This window comes from Amblyomma mixtum, chromosome 8 (genome assembly GCF_055824585.1).
Source record: "Amblyomma mixtum isolate Tamu chromosome 8, ASM5582458v1, whole genome shotgun sequence".
In the NCBI taxonomy this organism is placed as follows: Eukaryota; Metazoa; Arthropoda; class Arachnida; order Ixodida; family Ixodidae; genus Amblyomma; species Amblyomma mixtum.
Window position 1 is genome coordinate 123848237 of NC_143019.1, and position 17078 is coordinate 123865314.

Consider the following 17078-nt stretch of genomic DNA (forward strand, 5'->3'; position numbering starts at 1 on the left):
GTCAGTCTTGGACTCGGAATCACCGGTTGCGTCTTTGCAGCATGAAAAACCATCTCACCACACTCCAGCTCCGGCGGTCCTATCATGGGACGCATTTAACTTTGGGCCCACCCTGACCTGCGCGGAGCTCGCCTCTCTGAAGGACTTGCTGCTCGAGCATCGCAGTTGCCTTGCTCTAAGCGCCGGTGAACTCGGGTGCACTTCCTGGGCCCAACACCGGATCAACACCGAAAACCGTGGGCCTATTCATCACCAACCTCGCCGTGTAGCGCCAGCTGAACGGAGAGTCATCCAGCAGCACGTATGCGACATGCTTGACCAGGGAATCATCTCCCCTTCTTGTAGCCCTTGGTCCTCCCCTGTCGTCCTTGTGCGCAAGAAGGATGGAACACTCCGCTTCTGCGTTGATTACCGCAAGTTGAACGCTATCACTCGTCTCGACGTGTACCCGCTGCCCTGCCTCGACGATGCACTTGACCGCCTGAAGGGGGCCCGTTATTTTTCCACCTTAGATCTGCTCTCGGGCTACTGGCAGGTGCCCGTTCACCCCGATGATGTGGAAAAGACAGAATTCGTGACTCCCGACGGCCTCTAACAATTCAACCGTATGCCCTTCGGTCTCTCAAATGCTCCAGCCACCTTTCAGCGCCCCATGGACCGAGTCTTAGGCCATATGAAGTGGACTATGGCGCTGGTCTACCTGGACGACGTCATTGTCTATGCAGCCACGTTTGATGAACACCAAAGACGACTCAAACTCGTCCTCGAAGCCCTTACCTCTGCTGGGCTTCGCTTAAAACCAAAGAAATATTTCTTCGGTTTCGCAGAGGTCACGTACATGGGTCACGTTGTCAGCCGGCATGGCATCCGCCCCGACCCGGAGAAGCTAAAAGCGCTTACGGCTTACGAAGCTCCCACCACTGCCAAGGAGCTTAAAAGTTTCCTCGGATTCGCTTCGTACTTCCGTCGTTTTATACCTGACTTTGCCAAGCGAAGCGCTCCGTTGACCGCCCTACTGAAGAAGAATGCAGCGTGGAGTTGGACACAGGCCCAACAGCTCGCGTTCCTTGACGTCAAGCACGCCCTCCTCGAGCCTCCTACGTTGGCCCATTATAACGAATCGGCCCCCATCGTCCTCCACACGGATGCCAGCCAAGATGGGCTCGGCGCTGTCCTTCTGCAGGAAGACGAGTCTGGTGACCATAAAGTCCTAGCTTATGCCAGCCGCCAGCTTTCCGACGTTGAGCGCCGCCGCCACTCTTCAGAACTCGAGTGCCTCGCCGTTGCCTGGGCCGTCGAGAAGTTCCGTCCCTACTTGTACGGCCGTCACTTTACCATCGTCACGGACAATAGTGCTCTCACTTGGCTGCAGTCTGCCAAACACTTAAATGCCAAGATTGCACGCTGGTCCCTGCAACTTCAAGAGTATGATTTCACCATAGTGCATCGGCGCGGCTCTGCACATCAGGATGCCGATTTCCTTTCTCGCCACCCTTGTCCCGTGACGGCTTTGACGGATCTCAGGACTGCGCAAGCGCAAGATCCCGACGTTGCTTCCATAATCCTCTCCCTAGGCACCGCCGTCGGCGCGGGCCTCCGCAAACTGCGCCGGGTATATCAAATGAAGGATAACCTATTGTGTCATGTGAAGTGGTTCCGTGGTCGACCACCCGTGTGGTTGCCTGTGGTGCCGGCAGCACTGCGGTCGCAAATCTTGCGCGGCCTACACGACGCTCCCACGGCTGGCCACCTTGGTCGTAGCAAAACCTACGCACGAGTGTCAGAGCGCTTTTGGTGGCCTAATATGTCCAGAGACGTCAAGGAACGCGTGGCGTCCTGCCAGACGTGCCAGTTCAGGAAGTCATCCACACGAGCAACCAAGCCACCCCCGCAGGCGTTTTCGCCGCCGAGTTCACCTTTTGAACTGGTTGGACTGGATCATTTGGGCCCGTTCCCGAAGACACGCGCCGGCAACCGGTATATTCTGGTTGCGGTCGACTACTTCTCCAAGTGGGTCGAAGCACTGCCCGTTCCCGACACGTCGTCCGCTCATGCCGTGTTGTTTGTGGAACAACATCTTGTTCTTCGGCATGGTGTGCCACAACGCCTCATCACGGACCGCGGGAGCTGCTTTATGTCCCAAGAATTTGAGCGTGCCCTCCGCTCCTTCGGCATTGCGCATTCCACTACATCCGTCAATCATCCCCAGTGCAATGGCCTCGTGGTGCGTGTCAACCGCACCCTTACGGATGTACTCGCCTCCTACGTCGCTCCGTCCCACACAAACTTCGATCGTTTTGTTTCTACTGCAGCTTTTACACTCAACACTGCGGCTCAAGAAACAACGCATGTCACGCCGTTCTCAGTCGTCTATGGCAGAACGCCCTCCATCCCTCTCGACGCGCAGTTGGGCCTTCGCCATCCTACTGCGTCACCGACTGACTGCGCCCAACGACTTCGTTCCGCCCGCCTCGACGCTCAGCGCAACCTTCACACGGCCCATGCGCGTGCGCAGGTGGCGAATGCTGCAGCACCACTACTTCCCTCCTTCCGGTCCGGTGACTTGGTCCTCGTTCGCTGCACCATCCGCGCGACTGGCCGTGCCGCGAAGCTCTTGATCCGATACCGCGGCCCTTACCGTGTCGTTGGACGGCTCGGCCCCGTTACGTACCGCCTAGAAGACCTCCCCGAGCTTCGACCACGCGGTGTGCACCACATTTTTTCCGAACATGTCTCCAACATGAAGCGCTATGTCTCCGGCACCCACCGTGATCCCGACTTGGCTCCCACGTCCTCCCTAGTGCCGCCCTCCCGTACCTGCACCAGGCCTCCCTTCCGGAATGCCGCCCCATAAGTGGAGCGCTGTGCCGTGAACGCAATCCCAAGTCCCGCGGTGTGCCCGTCCTGACTGGGCACATCGAAGCCACACCATCGCCTACAGGACGACTAGACGAGGGCAAGCGCGGCGCTGCGCTTCCACGGGCTGACACGAAGCCGCAAACTCGAATACAAATGCCGTCGCCCGACTGTGCCGTAGGAACTGAACGTCGTGCTAAGTTTGAGTTTAACGGCTTACTGGAACCACTTTCCGAAGGCGGGCAGAGGCCCTCGCAGTTTTCGTACGGCGAGGAGTCGCCTACAAGCAGCCCCGGGATCTACCGGGACCATTTGGTGTCAGACGACAGTCATCACAACGTGACGATGCCTCCTGCGCACCAAGCTGCGCCGGTGCGAAGAACCTCAGCCCGGGCTCATCGGGACGAGTTCGATGCCGCCTGCAAAGCGAAGCACGAGCTAGGGGACACCAGCGGTGTCTTCACCCTCTTATCTTCCCCCTCCCCCCCCCCCCCCCCCCCGGTGGAAAGATGTAACGGCACACGACCTACGCTTACCAAGAGTGCGCTGCGGTATACAAATAAAGAAGAGGCGCGGGGCGAGCGCGAGGGGAGAGCGCGCGGCGCTAGCGCGAGAGGTAGAGAACGAAAGAGAACCGCCGCGGCCGGTTCTGTATGGGTCTCCTGCGTCTCTGTGCCTTTTTCTGCGCGGGCCCGCCGTCCCGTAACAATACACTGCGACATTTAAAGCACAAGCATGCTTGACACGCTGCAATTACTGTTCCTGCTGTACGATCACTAGCTAAGTATCTATTCAGGATTCTTCATTCGTGAACCCGTTGTTGGTCGAAATCGGTGCACCGATCTTTATAGTTTGGAGTTGCATTTTGCACGTAATCGTATTTACTCGCATAATGCTCGCACCCCCCACATTGCCTATCGAAAATTAAAATTTTTTTTTCCTCGCATAATCATCGCATCCCCAACATCACTCGACAGAACTAAGGAAAAGTGCATGCACTATCAAAATATAGCATTACCAAACTAATGATAAAAGGACTAACCGATACAAAGGAGCGGATGGCCCAGCTACAGCCTAAGACAACTACAGTTCAAGAAAACTGGCATTTCCAACGCCCTGGACGCGACAGAAGACCACTTGGTGTGGGACGAAGATGAAGAGGGTGAAGCTGAGGAAGCCGACGAAGCAGCGACCAGCGATAGCGATGGCAATGTCGACGTGGACTCCGCGGACTCTGAGTGATGGTGATGTTGCGGGCGGCCAGCCTTCGCAAATAAAGTGTTTCTGCAGCTAGTGTTTGTCGTCTCTGTGGTTTTATTACAAACGTAAGTCCTGCTTGCAATTGAAGTTTTGGTTAAATTTACAATAGCTGGCTTGAGAACCCCGGTTCACAGCCTATTTACATTTGCTTTCAGCACTCCAAAGCATTGTTCAAAAATTTTCCCCGCGTAATTATCGCACCCCCTAACTTCGCACCGATTTTCTGCGAAAAAAAGTGCGAGGATTATGCGAGTAAATACGGTAACAGTTTTCAGAACTCAATCTTCAAGCGCACTCACTTCCCGAAGAATGCACTTCCAATAGATGTATTTGATTTGGTTGATTGTCTTTGATTCTAATAGATGTGTTGATTGTCCTCTTTTGCTGGTGGCTGCTTGATTGCCCGTTTTTTTTGCTATATAATTTGTTTTTAATAGACTGCTAAACTTTCTAAATGTTTTGTTGCTAGCTCATGCTGGCGCTGCATTGCATTCCTAATTTTCTGCATTTTTGACATGCTTCCTCTTCGCACACTCCAGCATATTTTTTTTAAAAATCAAACAACAGCATCTGATTCAGCAAACTCGAGACTCATAATAACCTTACGTGACGGCAAGCTGATGAAGACAGTACTGCATGACAAATTGCTGTGGCACGATCTAGTGTATCTGGGCCTAGCACTAGTGCTCCATGACTCGCCTCTGCTCACTTTGTCGCCCAGAGCCAAAAGGGCGATGCGGAAGAGAACGCGGAGGAACAATAAAAATAATCGCGACCGCGTGCCCTTTCGGCCCTGTCTGGCGACATCCTCATTGCTTAAGTCGTGCTCAGTCTGATTCTGAGGATGGCACAAGGAATGCTTATAAAAACAACTGCACAGGAGCCATTGTCATACGTGTGGGCTTCGGCCGCTTATCTCTTTTTTCAACAGTGTCTGTTTCGGCGGACGCGGTTGTTGCTGCGACGCGCGTCTTTTCTTTTCGTTTTCTCCCTCTCCTGACCTTTTAATTCTCCTCTATCTGCACGCGGCAGCGGTGGTGGCTCGGCTCGAGCCAGTAGGCAGACCCGTGCAATATCCTTTTCATTCTTCTCCCAGTCACAACAACGACACCCATTATCATCATCATCATCAGCCTGACTACGTCCACTGCAGGACAAAGGTCTCTCCCATATCTCTCCTATTAATTCTGCACAATTTTATGCATACTGCTAATAATACTGTAGCACCACTATATCGGCACGCGGAAGAAGACGAAGCGGTGGGCACGCGGAGGAGAGCGCTGGCTCGCGCAGAGAACGCTCTAGACTTCAGCCTCGGCCGGACGCTGCCGCCGCTGCTCTGCCGCTACCTCTTCTTAGGCAGCCCTCAAATAAACGTGGCCGCGGTCGCCTCCTGGGTGACCTCCACAGCGACCTGTACAAGTGGTGACCCGGCGAGCCGCGCCTTCTATCCCAGCGACGTCCCTGCATGGCAGGCTGGCAAGACCTGGATTTCAACCCCCGCTCCCAGCGTTCCGGCCTGCAGGCATCGGCGGGTGGTTCGCCCAAATGGAGGCTGCGATGTGCTTGAACGGCGTTACCATCCAGCGGTTTAAACACGCAATCCTTTGCGACATTCTCCCGCCCGACCTCCTCTGCGACTCGCCAGCCCTGCCTCGGGATGCTGGCCCTACGAGTTGCGCGCTGCCGTCCTCGTCTACTTCGGCGCATCATACTACCCGCCGCCGCTCTATGATGAGGCGGACCCGCTTTCGCCACCGCCTCCGCCCGCACCAGCATCGCACTCGTCTCCGGCTGCATCCTCGAGAAACAGCACACCGCAACCGTCACTGGCCAGTACTCGGCCGCTCCAGTCCAGCGTATCCGGCCCGGCTGCTTTAACACCGACCGCACCCTCGAATTCCTGCCCTCTCGCCAAGGACCTGGCTCAAGACTAGTGGCAGCCACCTGAACTTCACGACCCTTCGCGTCTGCGGCTGTGGCCATTTCGCCCGCACAGCCCTGTCGTTTGGTTTGTGCAGGTGGACGCTCAGCTACACGTGAACGGCGTCCGATCACAGATCTGGCGGTACCTCCGCGTGAAAAGGGAGTTGCCCGCCGATCTCTTTTCCTAACTTGACCTTCCGCCGCCGGGTGAACACCTTTACGATGACTTGAAGGACGCCTTCTTCAAGTTTTTGGCCGCAAACCTTCCCCGCCCTCCATCTCGCACGGTACAACCTGCTTCTGGTATAGACGCCCATCCACGTGCGAGCACCCGTCCCACGGCTCCTGCGCAGCCCTGCTTGCCAGCTGTGGTGCCTGCCCTGGGACCATCGCCAGAAGAGCTCTCTCTCGACACGTGCCCCACCTCTTCGGAAAGTAACCCGACCTGCGGCGCAGCCCCGCTCCTCGTCACGTGTTCGCCTGTACCCTCCTGCCCATTTACGGTGAGCCCATCTCTCCTTCCTGTCGCGAGGCACGCATGCACGCCTCACCAGAGCCCTGTCGCTCATAATGCGCAACGCGCACCGCTTACCACGGTTCCCCGGGCATCTGTCGGCTTCGCTAGTGACTCTGCCTCTGCGATCGGCAAGACAGCCGCCGAATGTGGTCGCATGCTGGCGACAAGGACGCGTCTAAGCGGGCCCCATACAGCACCGCCTGTGGCCTCAGCACCAGCGCATCCCGTTCCTTCCGACGCTCACGTGACGTACTTGCGCGCTACTCCTCCAACCACCGCTGCCAGTACCAAAGCCGCCCGTTTCTCGCTCCGCCTTCGCCTGCCTTGCCGTTGCCTCGCCGCCTCGCCGCCTCGAGCGCTTGCGCCATCGCCCCCGCTTCTACCACTGCTGCTGTAGCAGGCGGCACCTTCTACCACACCGGCTGGGGCGACGCACTTCACACGCTCGCAAATCTGGACGCTGGTCCATCTTGAGGCCATCCTCGAGCACAATCTCAACTCTACCAGTTGCCCTCAAGATTGGATTACGACCATCTCGTCGCCGTTTTCTGGGTGAATTTTCACGCCTGCTGCCTCTGTTCTCACCGTCGCCTCTCTGCATCCCTCGCCCGTTGCGTAGCAGCCAGGCTCGACTGCCTTAGATTGGTTCTCCTGCCCGATGGCCTGCCTGGACTACCGACCTGAACTTACTGGCCTTTACTTCCCAGCTCATTATTTTCTGTTTCTTCCGCGCCCTCTCTTAGAGCTTTCCCTCCTTTTCGCACAAACTAGTCGTTAGTGCTGGGTGCGGGCCTCTGTAGCGCCACCGTATCGGCACGCGGAAGAAGACGAAGCGGTGGGCACGCGGAGGAGAGCGCTGGCTCGCGCAGAGAACGCTCTAGACTTCGGCCTCGGCCGGGCGCTGCCGCCGCTCCTCTGCCGCTACCTCTTCTTAGGCAGCCCTCAAATAAACGTAGCCGCGGTCGCCTCCTGGGCGACGTCCACAGCGACCTGTACAATACTTCCCATTTTGTCTATTAACGCGTACATTTGACTTTTGTCCATGCCTGGTCTTGACCGCTTGAGGCTACCTGCTTTCTTCGGAGTATGTTTGATTCTTTCCGTATTAAACTTCCATATATATTTACCTTGCGTTTAGCGATTAGCTTTGACAGCCAGTTTTGTTCTGTTTAATTATTCACTTTAATTATTCACAACAGTGCAAGAAACGCGAACAAAAGTCGGAGAATCGACAACACAAGCGCTGACTTCAACTGAAATTTATTACGGGAAGGGAAGAGTATATATACATCTTCGAAAAAAGAAACAAACATAAACGGAACCGTCATACAAGATGTGAACTAATAACCCGTGTCCAACAACAAAAACAAAAACACACTCCGGCCAGAGGAAGATGACACTGGACGCGTCCTTAATCGCGCTACTGTCCTTTTGTCCATGTTTCTTGCGCTGTTGGGAATAATGAATATGTACCAACTCGCCCAACTTTCTTCACTCATTAAAGGCTTTCATGCTTTGGCTTTTCTTAATCAGATCATTTAATTGGCTGTCGCCTGACATATCTTGCCGATAACCGGTCTAGACGTCCTACCGCCTACTTCTGCTACTAACTGTGTAATGATTTCCGTGAGATTACCGCTCACTGCTTGAACATTAGTGCCGTAGTCATCTGTTAAAGCCGATTATGTCTTCTGCAGTGACATCGGAAACTCCTCTTGGCTCCCTCCTACTGCTAACTCAGGCATTGGCTTCGTACTTCATAGTTTGTTCCTTTCCCTCTTCAAGTCTAGGATAATTGCGGACCTTGTCATCCTAATTTGACTACATAGCACTTTCCGAAGACCTCCACAACCTGTACGATGCTACGACAATCCCCACAATCTCGCCGCTCTTGAAGTCCGCTAACCACGTTCTCTGCTGCGTAATACCGCGCGTTTGGTCAGTCTGCACGTATTGCCTTGTCGGAATCACTTCCAGAGCCATACTTTTCATCGCTCTTCTCCAATACGCCATCGGTGAGGTGCCGCATGTCATATTTGTATGTCTTGTTGCAATCGTCAACCACCCCATGGTGAACGTCCTTTTTATCCTGCACCACCGGGTGATAGCTTATTCGACAATGCTTCGCACTGGTCATCTGCTTCGAGTGACCCTTGCTGGAACCACGCACAACGCAGCCGCACCCCGGCTCGAAGTGAAGCCTGAAAGCACCACTTTTTGCAAATGTGTCTTTACACTGTCGACATTCGACCGGGAGAGCTCAGTGTTGGTAGTGTCTTCCGTATGACTTCTTTGCGGAGCTCTGGGAGATCTGTTTTATATGTCAGATGATACCGTCACGTCTACGCTATACATAATTCCAATCCCAGTGTCGTGCTCCCGCCGTACTCGAAATGCATTTGATGCTACAACGGATTAAGTGCACTCGAACTGCCTGTAGGACGCTAGATTTACTCGTGATATCTTTGCGTCGTTCTGCTACGGTTTCAGGCGACTATAGACCATTTATCTGCTGGTTGTAACCGGTGCTTTTCTCAAAATCCATGGAGTTGGTTTTTTGCAGCGATAGCATACTGGAGTTAGTGGCTTTGGTTACGTATGCGCATGGCAATGTGGTTGCTGCCTCCACTGCCGACTTGACAGTTCTTCAAATAATTAACAGCTCGCTTGACACAGAGGACCTTGATATTTCTGTGCAGTTGCAGCTGAAATGTACATCCCTTTAGAGTTTTTCAGCCTGACGCCTCACGCCCCTACACGGTGACAGACACTCGTCATCATAATGACACTGGACATGTACAATGAAGACCGTCAAAGTACGAGTGCAAGGTCATGAATTACAATTCCAGGGCGCGTTACAAAACGGAGTTTTTCAGCATTTCTGTAACCGTTGTAGTCCAGCGATTCTAGTTAAGAACGAAGACAGCCCATGGCACTTTTCCGAGGATTACACCTGTCCGCGCGCTGTCACCAAGAAGCACGCACACTAACTCCCACGGATTGATAACGCAGTCAACTCTTCTCAGCCTCGTACTTTTCATATGTTCACTTGAGAGCGGGCTACTGCAGATACCAATGCACACAGCACACAAGGAGAAAATTGTTTTTATTACGCCTAATGGCTTATTTGAATTTCGAGTAATGCACTTATTTCTATGCGCTCTGCTGGAAACTTTCGATAGATACATGAATGCCGTCTTTCGGGCTTAAAAACTGGTCATTTGCTTGCGTTACCTCGACGACGTCGTTATCTTTGCACGGACATTCCGTGAGCACAATGAATGCCTAGCTCTTGTCCTGGACAGGCTCAAGACAGATAGTCTTGTTCTAAATGTTGAAAGGTGCCGTATCAGTGAACGTCAGGCGTTGGTGTGGTCACCTCGTCAGCCGTGAAGGTGCCCATCCTGAAGCACGTAAAGCAGCGGCTGCTGCGGAGTTTAATCATCAGGAGACTGCGAGTTGCCTATTACTTGAGGTTCCATAGAGCACAACAAGGACAGGACACAACACGCGCACTAAACCCGGCAAACGGCTTTGGCGATTAATGTCACAAGTAGTGAAGTTTGAAAAAACAAATGAGAGGTACAGGTTCCCGTTGAACTTGAAAATAACTTAGAAGGGTCCGCTAGCCCGAACCCTTAATCCTTCTGAATTGCCTTCGTAGCATCTTACTGCTGTGTTCGTACTTTCGCCGTTTGCTGAGACCGTGCGCCCGCTTATTGCCTTTTGCAGAGAGTAGCTATATACAGGGTCTGTTCTGAAAGTAGTAGGACTGGTTTTTTCCTGGGCGAACGGGCGGACGAGAGGTGGCCTGCGCGTACAGGACCGTTGAAGGGGGACATTGGGAATGCTGGGGAAAATCGGCAGTCGGCTCTCGGCCGTTGAAGAGAGGAGGTCGCTTATACTGTGAACCCCTGTCGAAACGTCTCGTCACGCAGAATCGTCGAGCGTTTACTGGATCAGCAATACGCGATCAAATTTTGAGTAAATCTTGATAAAACGGGTAAAGAGACTCACAACATAATTAAGGAGGCCTACGGTGAAGCTTCCATGAGTAGATAAGATGTTTTTTGAGTGGTACAAGCTTTTCCGAGAAGGTAAGGAAAGAGTGGAGGAAGACGACCGCTCCAGACGCCCTTCGACCAGCAAGACCAACGAAAATGTGTAGCGAGTGAAACATTTACTTAACAGTGATCGTAGAATGAGTATCAGAATGATTGCTGTAGACTTGAGCATTCCTCAAACACAAGTTTTTGAGATCGTGACAGAAAACTTATCCATGAGGAAAGCGTGCGCGAAGTTGGTGCCGGGAGTGTTGTCAGAGGAGGAAAAGGCCAACCGGTAGGATCTTCTTCATCATGTGAATGAGGACCCAGATTTTTTGCCCAGCACAAGGCGGCAACGCTGCCTCAGCCCCCCTACAGCCTCGACTTGGCCCCGCCAGACTTTATTCTATTCCCGAGAATAAAATCGACGCTCGAGGGGAAACATTACGGATCGGTAGAGGTGGTTCAACAGGCCGTGACGAGGGAGCTAAACAGCATTCCGGTCCAGACGTTCCTGGAGGCGTACGAAAACTGTAAAACTCATTGGCAGCCGCGTGTACGTGCGGAAGGGGGCTTCCTTGAAAAATTGTAATCGTTTTTCTATTCGCTTGAATAATTTTTATTTAAAAAAATGAGTCCTACTACTTTCAGAACAGACCATGTAAGTACGTTTGGTATATCCGTCAACTAAAGCTCTTAGCGTCGCATCCTATTCTCTGACGTTTCAGAACTATAGTTTCGACGGAGCTGTATACTGACGCAAGTGGTGTTGGCATCGGTGCTGTTCTCGCTAAGCGTTATTATAAGACAGAACATGTTAATGTTTACGCGAATCGGTCCTATAACAAGCCTGAACAAGATAACACCACCACCACCCAGCTGGAATGCTTAGCCGGGAAGCATATGCCAGTACCGACGACCGATCACCATTCTCTCTGTTGGCTTCTCAATCTCCGTGGTCCGTCTGGTCACGTTAGCCCTCCGTCTGCCATAGCCGGGAAGCATATGCAATGTCGTTTGTACCGACGACCGATCACTTCCCCTCTGTTGGCTTCTCAAACTCCGTGGTCTGTCTAGTTGACTTACACGTTAGCCCTCCGTCCGCCAGAGAACGACTGGGCCATTTCGTACTAGGGTCGTCGCCGGCACGCTCATGCAGGCTTCCTCTCGGCGTTACCCCCTGCCATGACAGAACGTGATGTAGGTAATTTAGCATCTGAGCGTCGCTTCTGTGTCACCTGAATTTCCCCATGCTGGTTTCCCCCTGAGTGAACAAAGGACAAGCGTCTAGCCACTTCTTACATCTTTCAAGGACACTAACGCAGCATGGAGACGTTGTTTAAGTGAGGGCCTCTTCTATACTAAGACTTATTCTGCTATCGGCCTGCGGTTTCTTCTGGTTGTTCCCGAATGCCTTCGCTCCTCTGTTTTGCGCGCCATGCATAACGACATAACTGCTGCCCATCTGGAACCCTGAAGCGTACTGAATTCTACTCAGAAATGATTATACTGGCTGCGGATGCCTGAGACGGCCGGGAAGTGTGTACAGGGTTGTCCACTTCCATCTTGAACACCGCTCCGAGTGTCCAGTGCTCCGCGGAGCGCCTCTCTCGGGCGCCTGAGGTTACTATCGCGCAGGCGCAGTGACAGCTGTAGTTAGGGCCTCGCCGCGTCGTCTGCTATATAGCGGAGGTTCCGCCGAGCTCGCCGAACTACGCTAGCTTTGCGGTGAAGTTACCTTTAGGTTTACTATACGCACGCAAATCGAGCGTCGACAACTGTGCTTGACTGCCCGTGGCTCTGTGCAGCATGTAACGGAGCGGTGGCTTCTGTGCCTCGAGTTTTCGTTGTTTTTTCCTTGCGATCAAGCAAGTAAAAAAAAAGGCTCTCATGGGGAAGACTTTCTCTATGCGTAAGTCAACGCTCTTTGCTGTACCCGCACTCCCTCAACTTAATTGCTCAGCTGCCTCGTGCTGAACAGCCGATTATTCCAGCAATACACGCGATTCTTTTGAGGTTATGTGCGCCCATCTCTGAGCTGACGAGCTCGAAGTTTGCGCTGAAAAGTCAATGGTACGTTGCTGAAGTCGTCACCCTTAGATACCGGTGGACGACCCTGTACGTAGCCATGTACGGTGCCAGAGTCACTTCAACGCCTACTCTCAGGTGGTACAGAAAATCCCAGCAGTGGCGAACAAAAAAGCGTGATGAGTCAAGTTGGGCGATTTGATACATATTCTTCTGCAAAAGCGTAGATTGTTGGGCCAGTTGGTTCATGATTATAGCAAAGAAGCAGCGTGAAGAACGGAAATGAAGACAAGAAGCTACCGACACAGCGCCGATCTTTGCGCTGTGTCCGTCGCTTCTAAAGGCGTTCGCTTCTAAAGACCTAACGTCGGATATTTCATCCCTTGCGGTTGCTAAGCGTTGTCAAACCACGAAACAGTCGCATGCTTAAAACTGAAGGGTAATTTCTTTGATTAAAAAATGAAACCCCTCCTGATCCTGATCCTTGATCCACGTAGCTTCTTTTACTTAATACACAGGAAGTTGACGCCTTTCACACACCCCCAAAAAGAACGCCATTGTGATTGATCCCGCTGCCCCTTTTTTGTAATTATCTGGCTTCTGCCCCCGCCGCAGAGACAAAATTTCTTCAATGCATCCCGCATAGCAATATGAGTTTAAGACCCCTGGGGTATACGTTTTGATTTTGAAGATATATAGTAATTATTTTAATGTGAAACAGCTGTAGCACAAGAGTACCTTGAATTTATCCACACATATTAAGCATAAAGTGTAATGTGTTGCGCAGCTACGGATTCTGTTCTTTTGTACTCGCACAGGAACTTCAAAAACAAGCTTTATGTATAATTCTGTTCCTACGTTCTAATGCTTCATCAGTGAGCTCGGCGCTAAAAGCATTATTTCATCATTGGTGTACTGTTTACCACAGCACGTGCTTCATCTCAATATTATTGCGCAGTATGCGCTTTTCAACATTAATCCTAGACGTTTTGCATCTCGCCGTATACTTGTTCAGCATAGCACACATATCAGTTATGAAAAATTCAGATTGCAGCTCTCAGCGATAATACTTTTAGAACAAGTTGATTAATGAAATAGAGGTCACATTTTACTATCGCGATGGAAAGAAACGCGTGCAAATCGGCGTCTACGCACACTGATGTTCGAACTTCTTTCGATCGCGCTTTTACCAGGTTGGAAAGAAGACGTTATCGTAAACTTGGAATGGATCACGCATGACTTTAGCTTATTTTTGCTACCACCGAAGTAAAAGCGTGATGAAAAGAAATGCGAACAGCGTAGCGCCTAGGCTTCACTCTGTGCGCTTTTCTTTGCATCGCGGCTGTCGAACTTTGGAAAGACATACCGTATTTACTCGCATATAGGTCGACCTTTTTTTTTTCAAAAATGTTGCCCATAATTAGTTATCTACCTATATTCGTAACCAAAGAACCTCGACCTATATTCGTGACGCTGGTCTTCATCATCATCATGCTGGTGCACACAGTGAATTACTATGTGTACCCGCATTGCTCTTTCGCTCATTTCTGTTGTCTTATCATGGTAGACATCTTAGAAAGCAGTATATTTTGGCGTTCTGGGAAGGAGCGGTGATAGTAAAGGAGCGGGAGGTTTTGGAGGCGTACCACATAAGAAAAAGAGGAAAAAGTTGTGTCAGCGCTACATCTGCGAACCTTTTTAAGGCTGAGATTTCATATCATGACCGGTTCTATTGATTGCACATCAGGTTTGTTTCTGCGCATGCCTAGGCTTCTGTATATTTGCTCGCTTTTCAGAGATTAAAGTTAGATGAAGTGTGTGCTAGTCCTCCGTCGTCTGTGCACGTTTTAAAAAGATATGGATCGACTTATATTAGAATTATTTTTTTATTTCTCGCCGAGCACAATTTATATAGTTCGACCTATATTCGTGGTCGACCTATATGCGAATAAATACGGTAAACATCTCTGTATTAGATCGGAATGCACAGTTTCGACTCACGGGTGTTGAATCCGACTGGGGAGTCTGGCTGATTGCAGGCCTTTTTCCAGATCCATTGCTGTTGGAAAGGGAAGTGCTCTCGTACCTGCGGCAGGTCTTTCAGCTGCTTGGTATTCCTCGCGCGGATCCTTCGGGCTGTCCACAAAAGAACGGCGGCAAGCAATGACACAGCTGCCACTGCCAGCGCTGTCATCTTGACGAAGGCAAGCGCTGCTTGAGCCCAACATCCGGCAGATAAGAGGGGCTCCATATGGCCCACCGATAACTGCGGCATTCTGGGAAGTGTTGGCTGGAAGCAGATTGCACCAAACGTGTTATGCCGGAAAAAAAAATAATTCCAGTTTTCATGGAAGGAAAGGTGGAAATACACAGCACTTTCTCAGCCTCAAGTCGTATTTCCTTGCCCTCTCCGTCGGGCTCAGTTAACCGTGTCTCATCGTGTTGTTGGTTGTGCGTTCAAGGCACCGTTGGCAGTTTTGTGACATGCATTGATGCGCAGATGCTCTTCCGCGCTATTTGTTTTTTTTTTTCATTTTGTTTTTTTTTGTGAGTGTCAGCAAGCTGACACATTTGGATACATAGTTCGGTCGCCTGTGGGTTTTTCTTTCCTCTTTCCCTTTGGTGCCGTTCATTAATTTCTATCCTGTAAAAATGATAAGCTCTTGTTGTTGTTTTTAGAACTTAATTATACATCCTCCGCCCATCTCCAAGAACTATGGCTTCATGACGTTGAAGAATTGTGAATAAGTAAACAAATAAAACATACACCTTTCGAAAGCCTGGCACTGGTCTGAAATGAAAGGCTCCAACTTTTACTAAACCAGAAAAAGCCCAGGGGAGAAATCTTTCTTCGTAATTCGTCGTGTTGATGGGTAGAAAATTACTACTGAAATAATTTCTTTCCCTGGAACGTAACTGATTAGAAAGTAGAAGACAAATAATCACATCTCAGTTGTGGAATTCAAATCACATCCTTGGTGATTCATACGGTGCTCTATCAACAGAGTTATGGGAGCGGAATGTCTTTCAGGCCCAAAATAATGCCACGTACAATTTTCTGTGATGAACGCGCACACACAAAAAGGAAATCCTCTATTTTTTCCTTCATTTCGGTGGCTGTAGAACTCCTTCATATGCATGTCATAACAAGCCTCTCATTTCGTTGCACACTCTAGTAAATGCTTTAATAAATTAATTGCAGCGATAATCTACTGAGGCGTTTCTCCTGGTCAAAACTGTGACGTTTCCTCTGCGTTCATGATCAGCGATATTTTCGCAGCCTTGTTGTTTACTGCTAAACGTGCCTGATGTCTGCAAAGCAAAGGAGCGCTGCCTTTTGTTTCTTTCTGTATCTCCGACGCTAACCTCCCCGTCAGCTCGTTTCCTCTACGCACTTGCACACGTCACCAATGTAAACTTAGATATGGGCACTAGACCATTAGTATCATGGCCCTGTTATTTTTCAGGACAAGACAGTGCGGAAAGCAGCCGGATCCGAGGGTTAGCTGCGATTTTGAGACCACTGGTGTGTCTAGGCGAGAGCGGATAGGCATGCTTTTTTTTCATATAATGTGAGCTGTCTGCACAGAACTAGAACAGAAAAACTGTGCCATTACCATTTCAATGTCCTGCTTAGTCACTGAGGCATTCGGACATAAGAAAAGCAAACTGAAAACGTAATGACTGCCTTAGAAAATTGATATATTCAATATAATGAGTTTACGCAGGATACAGTAGTACCGTTACTTTAGTCGGAAACAGCCGTACACTAGGCACATATTCGTGCGTTAGCCCCAAAAGAAAGGATGCGGCCGAGAGACTACAACAGCGGAAATAAGCACCAGTCAAACCTACTGTCGTACCGTCTGCAGGGGAGCATCCAAAAGCGCTACCAGAGACCGGGTACACAATATAGAATTATAAAGATAACTCAACAGCGATTCGGTGTGGCGGGGAGAAAAGCAGCCATAAATATTCTTACCTTGCCACGTTTGAAAAGGGGCAAACAAGACAAGCCAATGGTCGGAAGCGCGCGCTTGAGACGCTATTCCAATCTGTGGGTACACAAGGCACCAACCGAACCAGTCAGTCTTGGCGTGCCTGTCAGCGCCGAATGGCTGCACGCCCAGCAAGCTGTCTACAGATGGCCCAACAACCGACAATAAGCGGGCGCCGTCGGCGTTTTCAATGTCGAAATTCAGCCTTGAGCTGCGCTCGGAGTAAAAGAGATAACGATGGTGGCGACTCGCATTAGTGACGCACGACCCGCCCAGCAGAGTTGCGCACGTGTCCCGGAAGATTGCAGAAGAGGAACTCGTCCCGTAGTATGAGCGCCGCGAAGCGTATTATTACATCAGGCCAAAAACAAACCTGTTTTGAGCTATACCGTTCAACCTTGCGTCCAGCTTTCGAAATGGACGAAAACGGTAGTTTTGTGTTTTGCC

At 50.9% G+C, this 17078-nt stretch overlaps 1 pseudogene across 1 annotated transcript in view; it reads right to left on the reverse strand.

Annotated features, from left to right (window-relative positions):
- The window catches only part of LOC149334207 (cytochrome P450 4c3-like), a 78355-nt pseudogene extending 61554 nt beyond the window's left edge, over positions 1-16801 (reverse strand). Inside the window, exons 1-2 of the transcript XR_016284731.1 lie at positions 16616-16801; positions 14635-14923 (exon numbers count right to left, since the gene is read on the reverse strand). The product of XR_016284731.1 is annotated as a cytochrome P450 4c3-like (transcript). The remainder of the gene's footprint in view (positions 1-14634; positions 14924-16615) is intronic.
- Between the last annotated feature and the right edge of the window lie 277 nt (positions 16802-17078).